Here is an 18,441-nt window from a genome sequence, read left to right on the forward strand (position 1 = left end):
TTCCAACACGCTTTGGCAGTTCCTGTGCTGGCAGCCACTCCAGGCCCAGAACAATGGGGAGGAGCCGCCCTCCCCGCTAGGGTGAGCCTGCCGCTGCCTCCCAGGGCCGCTCACCTGCCTGCGCAGCTGGTGACAAATACCTCTCTGTGCCCGAGTGATGCCAGCATGCGCCTCCGCCATGGCCAAGAAACTGCCAGAGGCCCAGGAGGCAACTAAACTGCAGGAAAAGGTTGACTTCCAAACCTCCCCAGGCAGGCCTCATGACCAGGCAGGGGTGCACTGTTTATCACTGAGCTCCATTCCCCCGCAAGCCTGGGCTCTCAGGCTTCCTGGGCAAAGCTCTGTGCCCCTGGACTTGAAATCCTGAAGGCTGAGCTGAGCCTCTTCTGTGAAATGGGGTGATCCGACTCACCTTGTGCACTAGGACATGGAAGTGCTTCCGAAACTAGAGGTGGAATAATGTGATCACAGCATGAGAGCAGGGATAGCAAAGCCGGCTCACGGTGGGGCGGCTGGCCACATGCAGGCAGTGTGTCCAGCACTTTTGCCATCTCCCTGAACGCCCCCTCCACCCTGAGGAGATACCAGAATTAATTATCCCACTTCACAAGCCAGGAGGTCTGTGTGGCCTCACCTCCCAGCTCTGAAGCAGTCCACTGGTTGGACCGAGTGCTGGCTGTGTTGGGGTCCCTAGCCTGTCACACAGCACTGGCACAGAGTGGGGAAGGAAGAAGCATGCAAACATCATCAGAGGCTGTGCTTTCTGCAAAGAGCGTTTCTTGAGATCGTCCGATTAAAAAGTGAGCCAAACTGGACAGTTAGCACTCGAACAGGTGTTTAGGTTCACAAGGCCCTTTGCATACTCATGATCTCATTTCATCATTACACCACTCAGAGCCAGTTAGTGGTAGGATGCCGCTCGGAGTGGTCTTGCTCAAGGTCCCATTGTGAGCGGTGGGACCAGTCGTGAAACTGCTGGCTCTTGTACCGTTATGTTTCCATGGAGTCTGGATTTGGCGGAAGTGACCTGGAGCCTCTTGGGTTACCAGAAGGAAGGGAAGGAACGGGGCTGTGCTGGGTCCAGGGAGGTGGTTATAAATGGGGACACAGACACCCAGACAGGCCGAGTGACTTTCCCAGGAGCACGCGGCATCCAGAGCCCAGGTCAGCCCAACATGGAGGGCTGTGCTCAGCCTTGGAGTCATTTATTTTCCTTGAAGATTCCAACCCCGCTCCTCAGTTTTTTGCTAGTTTGGCAGTTGTTAATGGGCAGTAATGAGTTTGTTTACTTTTGCTCTCTTCATATTTATTCAACTAATTGCATCCCCAGAGACAACCACCCCCCCCCACGCATTCCAGCTATCTGAGACCTGGGGAAGAGCTCAATTCCAATCAAAGCCTTGCTCCTCCGTTTCTTCCTATGACCAACAAAGAAAAGCAAATCCAGCTATTTTCCTTGGCGTCGATATGAAAATAAAAACGATTCTTGAAATGGCTTTTCCACATTGTATTGTGAGGAGTTTCCATTATGCACGGGTTTCCCTCCCCGCAAGTGTGACTGGGCCACGTGATGGCCTCTGCGCACTGGGAGCTGGCCTCCCCGGCTTGGTCCTACCCAGCCTCCGGTGCACGTCCCTAAGTGCCTGCTGCGGTGGGGCCACACGTCGCGTGCCCACGTCCCTCTAGTACCGCAGCCCAGGTGAGGGGCCACTTTGTGGGAAGAGTTGTTTTCATAAGGCAGAGCTGTGGCAGAAGCTGCTTGCCTGGGGCACTCTGGTGAGTTCTCACCCCAAAGGTCAGGAAAGAGAAAAGTTCCAGTACTAAAAATAGTAGTATACAGCCAATTATCACCCAAGTGCTTTATATACAGGGGCGGGCAAAAGTAGGTTCACAGTTGTTCATAGGGAAAAAGACACTCGGGTTATGATTATTACAGTAGCTTTATGAACTCTGTTCCATGTCCTAACAACTGTAAACCTACCTGTGCCACCCGGACACTATCCCAGTCTTCCCCACAGCCTGGGAGGGGGGCCTTCCAGTTCAGGGTGCGTGCATGTGGCCCACCTTGTGCATTAGGCAACTCCAGAGAGCGCAACTCACACTTTGTCATCTTTGTAGCTTTGTATATTTATATTACAGCAATCTTCTAATTCCCACAAAAATGCTTTTAAGACTAACAGCAGGTGAGTAAACTATTGAGATTCAAAGACCATGAGTCATTTTGCCCAGTCACCCAGCAAAGTGTTACTAAATGGCAGAGTGGGTAACAGAACTCCCAAGTATACCATGCTGGACATATAGCAGCAGAAGTGCTGAAGTGACAGGCCACTCAAAGGGATTGTTCTCTGACCCCTCCCGAGGCAGGGGGAGAACAGGACTTCCGCTGACGCCCCAGAAACCTCTGAATTAACTCCCACTCTCAGGATGGAGTCAGCACTAGTCTGAGGGGCTCACAGAACCCGCCCCTCCCTCCGCAGCCCGCCCTGCCCCATCGTCCTATGATCACAGATGAAGGGCGGGTATTATGTGTCCAGGCCCAGGCTGAGGCACTGCAGGAGGCCTGGTCGTAGGGCCTCTGCCAGGGCTCTGAGGGAATCTGGAACTGCCACCTGGCCCCGAGTGTGCCCTGCTCGCCCCTGATGTCTGGGTTCTGGGCAGCCAGGAACCTGAGCTGTGTTTGAGTGCGTCTGGCAGACCTGAGCACCAGTCGAGATTGCTAAGCCAACATCAGGATAGATAAGAGAAAAATCAAAGCTTCCAAGTTGACAGTTTTTCCTATTAAAGCTGGTTGAGAGGTTTGGTAAGCCAGCAGGTCCCCAAACCAATGGGTAATCTAGGATGTGAGAGGGATCCAAAGGAAAATTCCAAAAGAGAAGGCCAGAGAGGGCCCTGCTGACCAGTAGTGCAGATAACAGCAGTCACTTGTTTGTTGTATACGTCCTGTATGCCCAGCTGCACTCTATCTCGTTGGCGCTTACCACCCTAGGAATGGGGCCACGCGTCCTGGTTGGCCCGGCTGAGGTGTGCTGTGTGATGTAGTTATCTAATAGCCCCGCATTACTCTCAAAAGTGCCCTGACCGGGTAACAGATTGTATGATCTCCTCACCAGGAGAAAGGCATTGTTATCTGCATTTTGCAGCACAGGAAACCCAGGTCCAGAAAGTCCAGGTCAACTTGCCTGCGGTCACTTGGAGTAAACATCAGACCTGGGGTTCAGCTGTCGAGGGCGAGGTTTGTGCTCTCGCTTTGATCAAGATGGTCCCCCAACCAGTGTGTCTGCTTGTTTAATGGCCGGGTTGCAGATCACCTCTTTGTCACTGTTGACTGAGTAAGTGGCGATGGCTTTAGGTCAGCACAAGGGTGAGTTTTGTTAGATATTAGAAAGAGCTTCCTGATCATTCGAGTGGCGAGACTCCAGCATGGGCATCTAGGATGAGCAGTGGCACCCTCCCCTTAGGAAACCTGGAGGAGGGGCTGGGCCTCACTGTCCTGATTCACCGCTAGCCTGGAGGCCAGGGAGGGAGCAGCCAGCTCTCCGCTGCCATCCCCTCACAGCCTGGCGCCCCTGAATCATTCCCCCCAGCAGCCCATGTGGGCACCCAGGGAGTCTGGAGCCAGTCCCCAGATCTGGCCAGCTCAACTCTCATCAGACCTTCGACAAATCGTGTGTCCATCACCCGGCCTTCCATTGCCCAGCCCTGTAGCTTTCTCAGCCATTGTGTGTGGCTTCAGCCGGGGCCCAGCCCTGTCACAGGTGATGGGAACACAGGTGTGATCCAGAGAAGCCAGTAGTGCGGGGTCAGGCAGGTTTGCCTGGAAGAGGGGCTCTGGGGGTGGAATCGGACTGATGCCCCGGGCTCTGGGCTCCTGCCCCTGGGGAGTCGCTGGCTCCAGGGAAGGGCTGAGTTCATGGCGGAGGCGGCTGTGGTCACACTGTGAGATCATAGGGTAAGAGGGGATGTGGTTAGGCAGCGGGGAGCTGGTTGCCTTTGCCAGGGGGACAAGGATGCTGCTGCGACTTTTCATGGTACATTACTTGGGAACCATTTTGAGATTCCCCCGAAGCCGTCGCATGGAGCCCTCTGCCAGGAGCCTCGGCCAGCAGAGCAGAGGCGGAGAGTCTGCAGAAGCCATTTCGGAGCCTGGCTTCTGAGTTGGCCGCTACATTTCCGGCGGGGCCTGGTGTCCTCTGGAGCCCTGGAGCTGGGGGAGCCTCCGAGGAGAGGGGGAGGCCTGGGACCGGCTGGGCAGTGCTGCCCCCAATGGCTTCCCGGGAAACCGGACCCCGCCTGGAGCTGCTCTTCTGGGCCGGCTGGGTGGTTGGCACCAGGGCCGCCTCAGCCTGTTGGCATGGGCTTACCCTTTGAGCACTGGGACAAGCACTGTGGGTGCCTACCTCACTGAGCCCAGCAGCTCTGTGAGGCAGGGGCTAGGCTTGTCCCCATTTCACAGGTGAGGAAACAGAAGTAATGGATGGAGCCACTTGCCTGGGGCCACAGAGCTACCACGTGGTGAAGGTGGGCTCGGGACCGCGTTTGCTTCCTCCAGAGCCAGGTTTCTTATCCACAGCCCCACTGGCCTCCCGCCTTCGGGAGGACGCATTCTAAAACTTAACTCTGGACTTGTCAGTGTCCTACTTAAGAAGACGGAGCCAGTGCGGTCACGGCTCCTGCTCCGCACACGCTGTTCTTTTTGCCCCAGCACTTCCCGGCCTTCCGCCTGCCGCCCTCCTTTCTAAGTGGACTCACGAGTCCGCTCGCAGTGAGGGCCCGCCCTCCTCCAGCCCCAGGAGCAGCTGTGGCTCCTCCATCGCAGCACCCAGGACACAGCTGCACTCATCTGGGTGGCTACCCAGCAAGGTCAGGACGATTCCCCCTCTGACGACCCAATAGCCCGGATGACACCTGGGTTACTAAATAGGAATTCAAGGATTTTCTTCATGGAACATATTTCCTGAGCATTTCCCCTGTGCCAGCCACTGCACTGGGGGCTGGAGAAAGAGCCAGAACAAGGAAGGCCCCTGCCTCCACGGGCCCACATAGCAGGTGAGACAGAGCGCAGGCATCTGCAATGCAGTGATCAGGCCCTGGGAGGGCAGCTCAGGGGCTGTGGTGGCAGTTCATGCAGCCAGGTGGCGGTTGGGGGAGCACAGGGGGGAGAGGAGGCACCCCAAAAGAGACTTGACCTGGACATCCAGAGGGGAATGGTGTGGCACCGGGCTGGCGAGGCTTGTTTGCCTGGGTCTGAGGCTTGCTTCATTCACTCACTCACTCACTCATTCATTCATTCACTTACTCCACAGATACCTTTCTCTCTTGGCCCCGGGTCGGTATTGAGTCGGGATTGGAGGCTCAGTAGTGACTAAGAGATGCAGTCTTTCCTTCAAGGAGGTTGGAGTGGGACCAACTCGAGCGGGAGCTGGGGCATTCCTAGAGCTGGGTGGGTCCTCAGACATCTCTTGGAGAGAAGAACCAAGTTCATTCTGGTCTTTTCCGAGGCGACCTTGGGCCTGCCTTTCTAGAGGGACTAGGCAGCAGGGGAAGGCCGAGACTCTGGGGCTGCTGGCCCCATACAGGCTGGCTTCACCAGAGAATGGACCTAACACAATAGCATGATTGTAAGAGGCCTGCCTGCCCCCTTCCTCGCCCCCCCCCCCCCCACACACACACACACGTGAACATTTCTGTGATCAGAATGTCTTGCAATGATCTATTCATGTAATGGGACATTGTATTGTTTTACAATGTTTACAATTTTATAATGTTTTACAACATTACAATGTGATGTTTACAATGCCCCTCCCCCCCAAAGCTGTTATTAAATCAGTCATATAGCTTACAGTCAGAGGGAGGGAATTACAGTTCTGTCATAGAAACTACTGTCAGAATGAGGTTCTGATGTGACCTATCACCATCAGCTCCAAGCTGCCAGTGGCTGAATAACCCTTCTATTTGGGGTGTTTTATATAAATTCACAGAAAAGAAATGCTATTCAATGACTTGATTCATTCTTGAGATTTCCACAGTGTGCTTGTCCAGAGCAGCAGTGGGCTGGGGTAGAAGGAGCCCAGATCTGGGCTTGAATCCCTGCCTTGGGGCCCACTGGTGGAGGAACCTGAGGAGAGGTGCTGCACCCGCTGGGCCTCAGTGTCCTCTTCTGTAAAGTGGGGACAGCACCGCCCAACTCGCGGGCCCCTCTCAGCGTCACATGCTTTCCCTTTACAGGTCTCCTGCTGTTGTGTTGGGGATTGTTAGCCTCACCTTCCACCTGCTCCCACTGGGCTGTGGATGCAAGAAACAGAGTCCCTCTGGCATCTGAGTGCTATGAATTGAGACCATTTCAGAGGAAATGATTAAGAGAGGCCCAAACTGCCCTAGCCGGTTTGGCTCAGTGAACAGAGCATTGGCCTATGGACTGAAGGGTTCTGGGTTCGATTCCAGTCGAGGGCATGTACTTCGGTTGCAGGCTCAATTCCAGGCCCTGGTTGGGGTGCGCGCAGGAGGCAACCAATTGATGTGTCTCACATTGATGTTTCTCTCTCTGTGTCTCTCCCTCTCCCTTCCACTCTCTCTAAAAAAATCAATGGAAAAATGTCCTCAGGAGTGGATTTAAAAAAAAGGAGAGAGAGAGAGAGAGGGAGGCCAGAGCTGAGTGTACCTGCCTTGGGCGGGGCTGCTGTCTGTTACGTTTGTTCTAATGTCGCTACCAGTGCCTCTCCCTGATGGCTGCTGAGGAATTGCTCAGGTGTGGCCCAGGGTGGACCTGAGGACTGTGCTGCGCTTCAGCAGCCCTGGAGTCTCCAGGCAGGAGTGCAGGACACACAGGGCTCTGCCCCACGGAGCTGGTGCCGAGCCAAAGTGCTGATGTGGGCACAGCAGCGCCGAGCATTAGGTGCAGGGTCTCAGCAGGCTCGGCATCCAGGTCTGGCTCACTGACTCGCTACCACAGGCACGCTGCGTGGCTGTGCGGAGGCTCGTCTTTGATAGGGTGGCAATAATGCCTGTTCTGTCTCAGAGGTAGGCTTCTATGACAAGCAAGTGATGCATCCGAATCTGGGAAGCACATGGCTTTCAGATGGGATGATGCAGCATTTTATAGGACAGCAATCAAAACAGATGTGGCTGCTGGGGCCGTGGGCAGGGAGGGACCCAGGGGCAGGGGCAGGAAAAGAGAAGTTAAGACGCCTTTAACAGGGCTGTGGACGGGGGAGAAGTATGAACTTTGGAGCCAGACTGAGCAGGGATCAACTGTGTGATCTTGGGCAAGTTACTTACCCTCTCTGAGCCTTAGTTTTCTCATCTGTAAAATGGGATACTAAAACTGGAACCTACCTCTTAGGCTTCTGGTGAGGATGAAACGAGATAATGCCTGTGCCTTTCTTAGCCCAGTGGGTACTTAATAAATCATTGTGGACGGAGGAGCAGCTTAGTTCTGCCCATGAGCTTGTGGTGATACGGTGCAGCCCGCCCTGTGCTCCCGGCTGCGTGCTTCACACATTTTTATTTGTTCCACCACGACTGCCTTTACTGAGTAATGATTAATCCTGCTTTTGTTAGCCAGCCCCGTGAAGTCGGTCAGAGCCTCTGTTGGCCTGGGCTGCCCAGAGAGCCCAGTGAGCCGCCTTGGCTCCAGGCTGGAGCTTTCGCAGCCCAGAGGCCTGGTGCCAGAAAAACAGATATTTAATGTCAGCTTCTCAGAACGCTTCCAGGACTTCCGGAGCCCACCAAGACCCCTGGGCCAAAGGAGAGAAGCTACTGTCTCAGGCTGAGGTTACACCAGTGTTGGCTGGTGTCAGATCCACCGACTTGGCCACCATGTGCAGACCTGGTGATAGGGGTGGGGTTCGAGGTAGGGGTCTGTGCCTCTCCTCCTGCAGCCCCAGGACAGGCCTGGCGCTGGTCCTCCTGCAGCACGGCGCTCTCTCTCTTTCCTCGCCCACTATGGTTGTGGCGGGGAGACCAGCACACAGACAGGCAGCCTATGTGGGCGGAGGGTGCTCGTCCTGCAGGGTTGGTCAGATACACTGAGTTCGTTTTGTCATTGCGTCTGCACCCTTCCTTGGTGTGGACTTCTAGGACCCAGAGAGCTGCAGGTCGCCTCAGACATAAAGCCCCCCTCGGGCTCCTGGGAAGACCCCCAGGGTGGGGAGCCTTGTGGGTTTTCTGACACCCTAGCACAGTGGTCGGCAAACCGCGGCTCGCGAGCCACATGCGGCTCTTTGGCCCCTTGAGTGTGGCTCTTCCACAAAATACCACGGCCTGGGCGAGTCTATTTTGGAGAAGTGGTGTTAGAAGAAGTTTAAGTTTAAAAAATTTAGCTCTCAAAAGAAATTTCAATCGTTGTACTGTTGATATTTGGCTCTGTTGACTAATGAGTTTGCCGACCACTGCCCTAGCAGGATGTGACGGGACAGAAAGAGAATGTGGGTCTCTGCTCTTTCCTCTCTGCGATTCTGACTGTTATGGTTCATAATAATCAGTGACTAACATTTTCTGAGGGTTTGCCGCACACCAAGCATTGTGCTAAGGCCTTCCTGGGCATGCTAGACAGCAGGGAATGTGGTTTAGAGTGCTGGGTTCAAGTCCTGGGGCTGGCACTTACTAGCATGTGGCCTTGGCACATCAGTACCCTCTCTGCCTCAATTTCCTATCTGTAAAATGGGGGTGCACTTAGGTTATAAGGGGGCTGTGAGGATTCCCCAAGTTGGCAAGTGCCTGGATCAGGGTAAGTGCAATAGAAGTATCCGCTGTTATTGAGAGGTGGGCCCCGTTGTCATCCCATTTTACAGAAAAGGGAACTGAGGCTTGGAGAGGCTCCGTGTTCTGCCAGTCAGTTTGGCTCATATGTGGAAGAGCTAGGGTGTAAACCTCGCTCATAAGCACTGCCTCACTCTGCCTCAACTTGGAGGAGTCCGTGTGGGGGCGTGGGGCCAGCTTCGGAAGTGGCATTCTCAGCTTCCCCCGAGCCCCGCTCAAAGGGGATCCTTTTCTAAGTAACCGAACTGGCCCCGGGAGCTCTCATAATCCCACAGCAGAGGCACCAGCTGACCCGTGACACATATCACAGAAACACAGGGAGGGATCGGGGAAGAATTTGTTTCGAAATGTTAGCTAACGCTGAGTGCTTTCAAGGGACTCGGAATGTGGAGCCTGCTGTCTCCCTGCTGGGGCCGGTCATCCCCTTTTCCAGCCGCGTCCAGCCGGTGGGAGACCAGGTACCTGGGCGCCGTCCAGTGTGAGGAGGGACCAGGCATCCTCGGAAATGCAGAGGAAGCCAGGGCAGCGCTCTGCCCTGTCACAGTGGCACAGACTCTGGCTGGCACGTCCCTCCTGGTGCTGGAGCCCTTTGCCCCTCTGCTCCCGGCCGAGGGTGTGGGCACCGCTGCTCAGCTCCAGGGAACTTCCTGAGCGAGGCTCCCGGTTTGCTTTTGTTTTTGCCTGGGTGTCATCCCTAGCCAGGCAGGGGAACCCAAACTTCAAAACGGCTTCCCCAATGCTCCGCTGCCCCTGCTGTCTGCTGGCCCCTCGGGCACACACTTACGCATGGCACATACTCGGGCACACACCCCAGCTCCGAGCAGCTCAGGAGCCACTGCCATCACCCAGAGGGCCTTTGTCTGAGGAGGAGAGAGGTTCTTGGTAAAGCCTTGGAGCCCCAGCCCATGACCTCACCCCAGAACACCACCCTCTGCCCAAGCACCCACAGGTCCTGCCCTGGCACATGTCTTGTTTGTCTCCACGTGAAAGCAGGAGTGACCCCTCTGGAACCCAGCTGCACACAGCCCCAGCTGGGGGTCAGGGGTCTTGAGCCCCGAGACACGGGACCAGCTGCTGCCTCTCGCCCCCGTTCCCCGTGCCACCTAACCGGCCCCTTACCTCTTCCCTCCTGCGTGGTTCTGGGGCAGCTCCTCACATGCTTCCCCTCGGCCGTCAGCGAGGCAGCCTGTCCATGGCCTCCAGGAGGGTCCTCACGCCGCAGGCTGGCCTGGCCACCGAGCAGCCCTGCCTCACTGGCCTCTGCTGGCTCTGCTCCGCCCGCACAGCCCTGCGCAGCGGCTCGGCGGCCGGGCGGGGCGGCCAGGGACCCTGCGGGGCTGCTCACAACCTGCCTTCGCTTGTGGCGGGGGCCGGCGGCCGCCTCAGGGCCATGCTCTGCAGGTCCAGCCCAGGAGGCACAGCGCAGGGCTCAGTCGTCCTCAGGCTCAGGCCGTCTGCTGCAGCCTCATTTGAACTCCCAACTCCTTTGTGGAGCCTTTACATGCCGCCGGAGGAAACTGTGAGCACAGCCTGACCCTGGTTGGCTGCAGGCACTTCTCTCCACCCACCAATGCAAGAGGATCCCCCAGGCCCCAGAAAGGCTCAGGGCCTCCCCTCAGCCCCAGACAGAGGCGGGCGCCCGGTGATGTCACACTAGCTCCGGCCCCAGCTGGCCCGGCCCCTCCCCCAGCCCGCTTTGGCGGCTTCAGCAGCCCCCTCCTTCCTTGGCACAGGCAGCCTGGCCCGGCTCTGCTCCCTGGCCCGCCCGCTCCCCAAACCCCAGGCAGCTCCTGGGTTGCTCTGCAGAGCAGACAGCTTCCCCTCCAGCTCAGGTAATGGCTGAGGGCTGCTCCAGCTGTGCAGGCAACGGTGTGCGCGCTAGGGGAGCGGGTGCTCCCGGCAGGCCCTGTCCCCAGGGGGGGCAGCAGGGCAGCCCTGCCGATGGCTTCCTGGACTTCAGTTCCCTCTTGAAACCCTGGGGAAGGGAGCCAAGGCTGGCTGCACAGCAGCCAGTAGCATCTGAGCCCGGAAAGTTAGCGGGAGGGAGGCAGGAGCCCAGGACCATGGGAACCCCACAGCTGGGGTGAGGCAGCGCTGGAGAAGCGCTGTAACTTCCCACCTGAGTGGCCTTGATGTAGTCACCTCTCTGGGCGTCCCATTCGTGCATCAGCAAATGAGCGAAAACTAGTAATCCACCTCCAAGGGCTGCGGCGAGGGTTCTGTGAGGTCCCTCGGGGAAGGGCTTGGCACAGGGCAAGGACGCCCTAGTGGACTGAACTCAGACTCTGGCATCAGGTGGGTTACTGTGACCCCCCCCCCCCCGCCAATCAGGCTTTTCAAAGAAGAAATAATGGGGGGCCATCGAGTCCTCAGCACAGTCGTCATCAAGGTGCAGCTTGTGATGCTTATGGAGTCGGAGCAAGAAAGGAGACCGCACTGGGCCCACAAGTGAGCGGCTCTCCAGGAGCGGGGAGGTAGGGAAGGGGCCCCCGGCACAGTGCGCCCCTCTGCCTGGACAACAGCCATGCAAGAAGCCCAGGGTGACTCTTCCGTACTTTAAAAAAATTGGTGATGAAGATGGTGATAGTGCTGGTGTTTGGGTACAAATTGGGAGAGAAATTTTAATGGCGTTCTCCCCACTCCTAAGCACAATGTGTCATGTTCTTGGTCCCTGGGCAAACAGGTCCATCATGACCCTCCCCTCAGGACCCAGCTTCCGACCCTGCAGGGAGCAGATGTTTCTTCCTGCCTCAGCCTCCTTCACATGCTCGGGCAGTCTCCTTTTTCCTTTTGTCGGTCCATCCCTCTTTAGAAGGTGGGTCTTTGCAAAAGAACTCAGTATGTTATAGGCCACAGCATCAGCCGGACAGCTGGATTGGGGGTGAAGATGCCCATCCATCCTGTGGATCCCCAGAAGGCCTGGAGGGGCCCGGTGGGGTGGTGGTCAAGCCACTGGTGGTAGGGCCGTGGCAGGCCGGGGGCTCGAGGTCAGCAGGAGCACCCAGTGGATTTCTTTCTGAGCTACAGCCTTGACAGCTGGAGGCTGGCATATAACCTTCTTTCCCCCTTCCTCCTCCTCTCTCTTCTCCAGGGTGTGGACCTGCTCTGAGCCAACACCAGGAAGCGAAAGTCCCTGTCCTCATAGAGCTCACAGTCAGGAGGGGAGACGGACAGACTGACTGGGCTACATGAGAAGTGCTGGGCGCTAAGGGTGTATCTAAGCCGGAGGCCTGATTAAGCCTAGGTGGGGCAGTCAAGGCAGGCTCCCTTAGGAAGAGGTGCTTCAGCTGAAACCTGGACCCTGGTGAGGACTAGCAGGGGGTGAGGTTGGAGAGAGGGTGGAGGTCTGGGCAAGGCAATAGTGTGTAAAGACCATGCGGTAGATTGCTTTTTCAGAGAGAGAGCCCCAATGTATCTCCTGGTCCACATGAGACCTTGGAGGGGCAGGGCTCTGCCCTCTCCCCTTGAATCGGGAGGTTCCTGACTTGCTTGTAACCAATAGAATGCAATGGAAGTGACCCTCCTGGACTTAAGGCTGGGGGAGAACAGGCAGTGCAGCTTCTGCCTTGTTCACTGGGACACTTTTGGAGCCCCGAGCCAGGCTGAAGCCTGAGAAACCCAGCTGCCCCGAAGCAGGCATGCAGAGGCCCTCCATAGCATCGGTCCAGCCAGCACCCACCCCGGGCGTGTGAGGAAAGATGCCTCCCAGCGATTCAGCGCCTGCCCATCGAGTCACCCTGGCTAGAGAGTCTTCCCGCTGAGGCCTCAGACATCAGCAAAGATAAGGCATTCCACTGTTCCATATCTGAAGTCCTGACCAAAGAATCCATGACGATGAGAAAACGGTAGCTTTAGGCTGATACCTTTGGGTGGCAGCTTGTTACTCAGCAGTGGTAACTGGAGCAGAGCCTGAGGCAGGAGCAGCGCAGGGAGTTCTTTGGAGAAGCTGAAAAGTACCTTTGGCTGAGGAGAGAAGGGGAGCAGGTCAGAGCACGAGGCCTCGGGAGAGAGGTGGGGCTTTATCCCAGGGATGCTGGGAAGCCACTGAAAGCCTTTAAGCATGGCAGTGTTCCGACTTGCTGTTACTTTTAAAAGCCCCAGTGATGGTTGCGTGCAGCCTGGCTTAATGGGAGTGTCAGACAAGCCCTCCAGAGCTGGGGAGATGGTTGCAGCCACGCTGGTAAGAGAAGCAGTTGTACTCACCAGGTCGGGGAGGAGGGGGAATTCCCTGGACATTCGCTCCCTCTGGAACAGATGCAGCCTAAGTCCCTGGAAAACAAACTTGCTTCCACAAGTCAGCATTCCTAGGATCTCATCAATTCGGGGAGGAGCGCCAGGGTGACCCGGCTCTGTCCGTCCGCGCATGGCCCCTGCCCCTTTGGTGCCTTGGGCAGTTGACTATGCTGCTGAGGAGCCTGAGCTGTGGAGTCAAATTCTAGCCCAACCTGAGCCTCGCTTTGCTCACCTGTAAAATGGAGATGATACAAGGATTTGCCACATAGGACTGTGGTGAAAATTAAATAAGATGTGACACATTAAGTGTAACACACAATGGCTAGTACATAGTAAGTGCTCAATAAAATGTTGGCTATAGTCATTTTTATTGCCTCCTTGGCTATGGGTTCCCTGAGCACTGGGGGCGTAGCCATGTAGAGCTCTCCCTTTGTCCAGCCCAGTGCGGTGGGATGAACACATGAACGGCTGACTGGGGGCGGGTGAATAGCTGTGGCTTAGAGTCTAACAGACCTGGGCTCAACTCCCAACTCTGTGACTAACCTGGCAACTTTCTGATTCTCTTTCAAACTTTGTTTCTTCATTTTAAAAAAAGGAATGATAATACTCAGGGGCGGGGTGAGGATTAAGATAATGCACCCGAAGCACTTAGCACAATGCCTGGCATTCAGCGTTCAGCAGTTGCTCAGGAAACGTGTGCTGCTGCTGCTCCAAGCTCCTCCCACGCTTACCCAGAACCTCTTTGCCAGGTTTCTACCTTGATGGTTCCTGGATCTTGGATTCCCCTGACCTCCTCCAGGAGCACTATTCCCACATTTCCGCCAGCCTGTTGGACCAAAGCGTCATGTGACTAAAGCATTTAAGGAGGAGAAAATCTTCATTTTTCTTATTAGAGTTTTTATCAGGATGAAAAAAAATATGTATTGTTTACGTGGTGGCACAATACAAAGAATCTCAATTATGTCTCACAGTTTGTATAAGTGATTTCATGTATTTTCACCTTCCTGACAGCTATAATTCTTTTTTCTGTTGGGAATGCTGAGATGTTGAACTGAGGCACTGTGTGTGTGGTGGGAGTGTGTCGGGGGAGTGCATGGAGAATGTGTGTTATAAGGGAGTGCTTGGGAGGAGACCTTTGTTGTACTTTGCAACCTCAGAGTCTCACCAGCATTTCAAGCTGCACATATCCCAAATTGACCTCCTCCCCCCTTAGACTTTTTAAATGCCTTCTGGCCTACATTGTTTCTGATCAGAAGTCAGCTTTCTTCCTTATTCTTGTTCCTGTGTACATAGTCTTTTTCTCTCTGACTTCTTTTAAGATTTCTCTTTGTCTTTGACTTTTAGTAGTTTGGCGGTGGTGTGACTAGATGTGGTTTTCTTTGTATTTATTCTATGTAGCCTTCACTGAGCTTCTTAGATCGATGGGCTGATGTTTCTTACTGAATTTGGGAATGTGGGGGTAATTTTTGGTCATTATTCCTTCAAATATTTCCTCTGCCCAATTCTTTCTCCCCTCTCCTGGAATTCCATTTGTACACTACTTGTTGTCCCACTGGTCACTGAAGCTCCGTGTTTTTATTTATTTTTCCCCTTTTTCACTCTGTTCTTCAGTTTGGATCAATTTCTATTACCTGTCTTCAGGTTTGCTGATCTTTTCTTCTGCAGTACTAATCTACTATTGATTTCATCCAAAATATATTTTATGTCAGGTACTTTATTTCTAGAATTTACTGCTGTTTCTAAAAATTACCTAGGTTTATTTTTATAGGTCCCATTTCTCTTCTGAGATTCTCTAACCATTTATTTATTCTATTTTTCATTTGCTGAAAATCCTGTGCATATAATAACCATTTTAAAGTTCTTGTTTACTAAATCCAACATATGGTTCATCAATGGGTCTGATTTTGTTGACTATTACTTCTCTTGATTGCATGTCTATGTATTTTTAATTTTATAGTGGACGTTTTGGATGATACATTAAAAAGACGATTTTATTGTTTTCCTCTGAAGAATGTTATGTTTTGTTCTAGCAGGCAGTCAGATTACTGGTGTATCCACTTGAGCTTGTAGAGGTTGGTTTTAGATTTTGTTCAGATAGATTTGGTTTGGTTTTGCCCATAGCCCTAGGGTATAACCCTTAGTCCTGTACTTATTTGTCAGACATGGTTTTCTGGAATTAAATCAAAAGCCGTAAGTGTTTGCTAACCCCCTTTAACTTGGCACGACTTGAACTCCAGATTCTATCTTCCAGGTAGTGTTGAATTCTCTGCCTCCCAGCTAGTGCTTCCTTTGGGGAGTTTTTGGGCTCCTTGGAGTCTCTGTCTACACATAAAAAAATTTAGGGGTTAACTAAGGATTTGGAGGGGGGTTGTATAGCAATTTTGGAGCTTTTCCTCTGTGGTTCTCTCCTTTCTGGCATTTTCTCTTCAGTTTTCATCCTCAATGTCTAATCGTTTTCCGTCTTCCCAGCCAATAATACTGCTACATTCCATTTTAGTTCTGTTCTCCCATGTATCACCATAAACTGGGCAGTGCTCTAGTGTCTTCTCCAATTTCCATTGCTTTAGGTTGTTTCAAGTGCTTTCAATTAGTTTGTGTTTGTGTATTGTCCAGATCTTATCATTGCTATTGACCAGAGAGTTACTTCAATCACTCCTCCATTTTAGGAACAGGAACTCCCTACATCCCAACTGAATGTGTCTTCTCGCCCAAACCTCCTTCCTCACTGCTGTTGTTGACCTACCATAAACCCAGCCAGCTCAATTCATGTCTTATTTTATATCTCTTCCTCCCCTCCCCCCTCACCCCCCATCCCCTTACTTGGTCATAGTCTCTTGGGAAACTTCAGTCCCAATAATTCATAGATTGGTTCAGCTCAGAACCACCTGGGCACCAGCAGATAACAAAATGTGTTGTCCCCACAAGCCTTGTTAGAGCACCTTACGTAGCTACCTGTGATGTACTAGATACCAAGCTCAACATTTTATTTTTTTATCTCCTCTCAGAATTTATGAGGGAAGCATTACTCTTCTGTCCTACTAACAAGAATACAGAGCCTTAGCAAAATGAAGTCCTTTGCACCAGGCCATAAGCTAGGAAATAAGGGATTAAGACCTACCTCAAAGCCAGCAAGAACACAGTTGTTCTGAAAACACATTGCACTTTTTCAATTCTAACACACATTTTCTTGTTTTGAGATCTCTGAAATCAGGATGCATCTTAAAGTTAGTAGCATGTCAGGGTGTAATTGGCAGCACCTTTTGTTTTTTACTGGCACATGAGGCATTTATCAGTGGATGGCTTCTCAGATTTGAGGAAGTTTGGCGGTTTTAGTCATCAAGGTTGCAGTGAAGTTGACCCATAGTTAAGGGCCAAGAAGGCAAGGCCCCTCCTCTCCTGGTCAGCTGGGATTGGAAAAGGTCTAGAGGAGGGTCTGAGCATCGGGAAACCTGCAGAACTGCCAGAATCCTCTGTCCATCCAGATTTACTAGCAATAAAACAGCTGCCTGGGAGCTGGAGTGAGCCAGCTGGGCCTCTCCTCTCCTGGAGGTATTGTGGTCAGATCCTGTGACTTGTGGGAACCACGTGCTCCCTTGCCCTGGTGAGAAGTTAGGAGACGTGCACTTACGGGAGGATTCTGAGGCAGTGCTACTGGTTGTCCTGGACTGCCCAGTGTCACAGAGGTGTCTAGGCCGTGTGGAAAGCCCTTTGAAGGCACTGTCTGTTCCACGCTAGCCAAACAAATGTCAGCACAAGGCGCATGCTCCGTTCCAAAGCAGCTTCGAGGGCCTGTTTTTAGCTCGTGGATGATCTGCTTCATTCCTGACTCTTCAGCCCACTGCCAGGGGACAGAGTCCGGGCAGTGCTTCTCCTCGGGTCTGGATATCACCTAACAGTCAAACACATTTGCTATTCAGTCAACAAATATTTATTAAGCCCCATCTGAGCACCAGAGGTTGGGCTCCAGGTCAATTTGCTCAAAGCCAACTTGCTGAGACTTATTTGCCTGGTTTTCATTTTGTCATCATTACGGTATTTGGAGGAACGTTCATTTGGTCTTATCCCTGATCTCCCATGTGCAGCTGAGGCCGGGGCCCATCCCCAGGAGGACAGACTTGGGATAGAGACAGGGGACAGTTCATTTTAGTTTGCTGGTTTTCTTTGTATCTTCATAATAAAATATTCACAGGAAATTTCCAAAGCTGCTTTAAATCATCCCCATTCTATATAAAATTTTAAAAAATGGTTGCTTCTGGAATATTGTCTGTGTCAGACAAGACCTTTGTACCAAATGGGAGGTGAGGGACAGAAGGCAGCCTTATGGTCAGTGCGGGAGGATCCCAGCCCCTTACAGACGCCTGCAGAGATGCCCGTCCAGGGGCAGTGAGCGGCCCCTTACAGACGCCTAGGGAGATGCCCGTCCAGGGGCAGTGAGTGGCCCCATACAGACGCCTAGGGAGATGCCCGTCCAGGGGCAGTGAGTGGCCCCATACAGACGCCTATGGAGATGCCCGTCCACGGGCAGTGAGCAGCCCTTTACAGACGCCTATGGAGATGCCCGTCCAGGGGCAGTGAGTGGCCCCATACAGATGCCTATGGAGATGCCCATCCAGGGGAAGTGAGTGGCCCCTTCCAGACGCCTATGGAGATGCCCATCCAGGGGCAGTGAGTGGCCCCATACAGACGCCTATGGAGATGCCCGTCCAGGGGCAGTGAGCGGCCCCTTATAGACGCCTATGGAGATGCCCGTCCAGGGGCAGTGAGCGGCCCCTTATAGACGCCTATGGAGATGCCCATCCAGGGGCAGTGAGCGGCCCCATACAGACGCCTAGGGAGATGCCCATCCAGGGGCAGTGAGCGGCCCCTTATAGACGCCTATGGAGATGCCCGTCCAGGGGCAGTGAGCGGCCCCTTACAGACGCCTATGGAGATGCCTGTCCAGGGGCAGTGAGCGGCCCCTTACAGACGCCTACAGAGATGCCTGTCCAGGGGCAGTGAGTGGCCCCTTCCAGACGCCTATGGAGATGCCCGTCCAGGGGCAGTGAGCGGCCCCATACAGACACCTATGGAGATGCCCGTCCAGGAGCAGTGAGTGGCCCTATACAGACGCCTATGGAGATGCCTGTCCAGGGGCAGTGAGCGGCCCCTTATAGACGCCTATGGAGATGCCCGTCCAGGAGCAGTGAGCGGCCCCTTATAGATGCCTATGGAGATGCCCATTCAGGAGCAGTGAGTGGCCCCTTCCAGACGCCTATGGAGATGCCCGTCCAGGGGCAGTGAGTGGCCCCATACAGATGCCTATGGAGATGCCCATCCAGGGGCAGTGAGTGGCCCCATACAGATGCCTATGGAGATGCCCGTCCAGGGGCAGTGAGTGGCCCCATACAGATGCCTATGGAGATGCCCGTCCAGGGGCAGTGAGCGGCCCCTTATAGACACCTATGGAGATGC

At 53.9% G+C, this 18,441-nt stretch overlaps 2 protein-coding genes across 18 annotated transcripts in view; one reads left to right on the forward strand and one right to left on the reverse strand.

Moving 5' to 3' along the window:
• The window catches only part of ANGPTL2 (angiopoietin like 2), a 36,315-nt gene extending 25,874 nt beyond the window's left edge, over positions 1–10,441 (reverse strand). Inside the window, exon 1 of one of the 2 annotated variants that reach the window (XM_080668519.1) lies at positions 9,877–10,441. The gene's annotated coding sequence lies outside the window, so the exon portion shown is untranslated. Of the gene's footprint in view, positions 1–5,307; positions 5,411–9,876 lie in introns of those variants that run through there. The other variant, XM_080668520.1, reaches the window with a different exon arrangement.
• RALGPS1 (Ral GEF with PH domain and SH3 binding motif 1) overlaps positions 1–18,441 on the forward strand; it is a 263,998-nt gene that overhangs the window by 180,548 nt on the left and 65,009 nt on the right. The gene's annotated exons all lie outside the window — the stretch shown is intronic.

The sequence above is a fragment of the Plecotus auritus genome, assembly GCF_963455305.1.
Source record: "Plecotus auritus genome assembly, chromosome: 5".
Taxonomy (NCBI): domain Eukaryota; kingdom Metazoa; phylum Chordata; class Mammalia; order Chiroptera; family Vespertilionidae; genus Plecotus; species Plecotus auritus.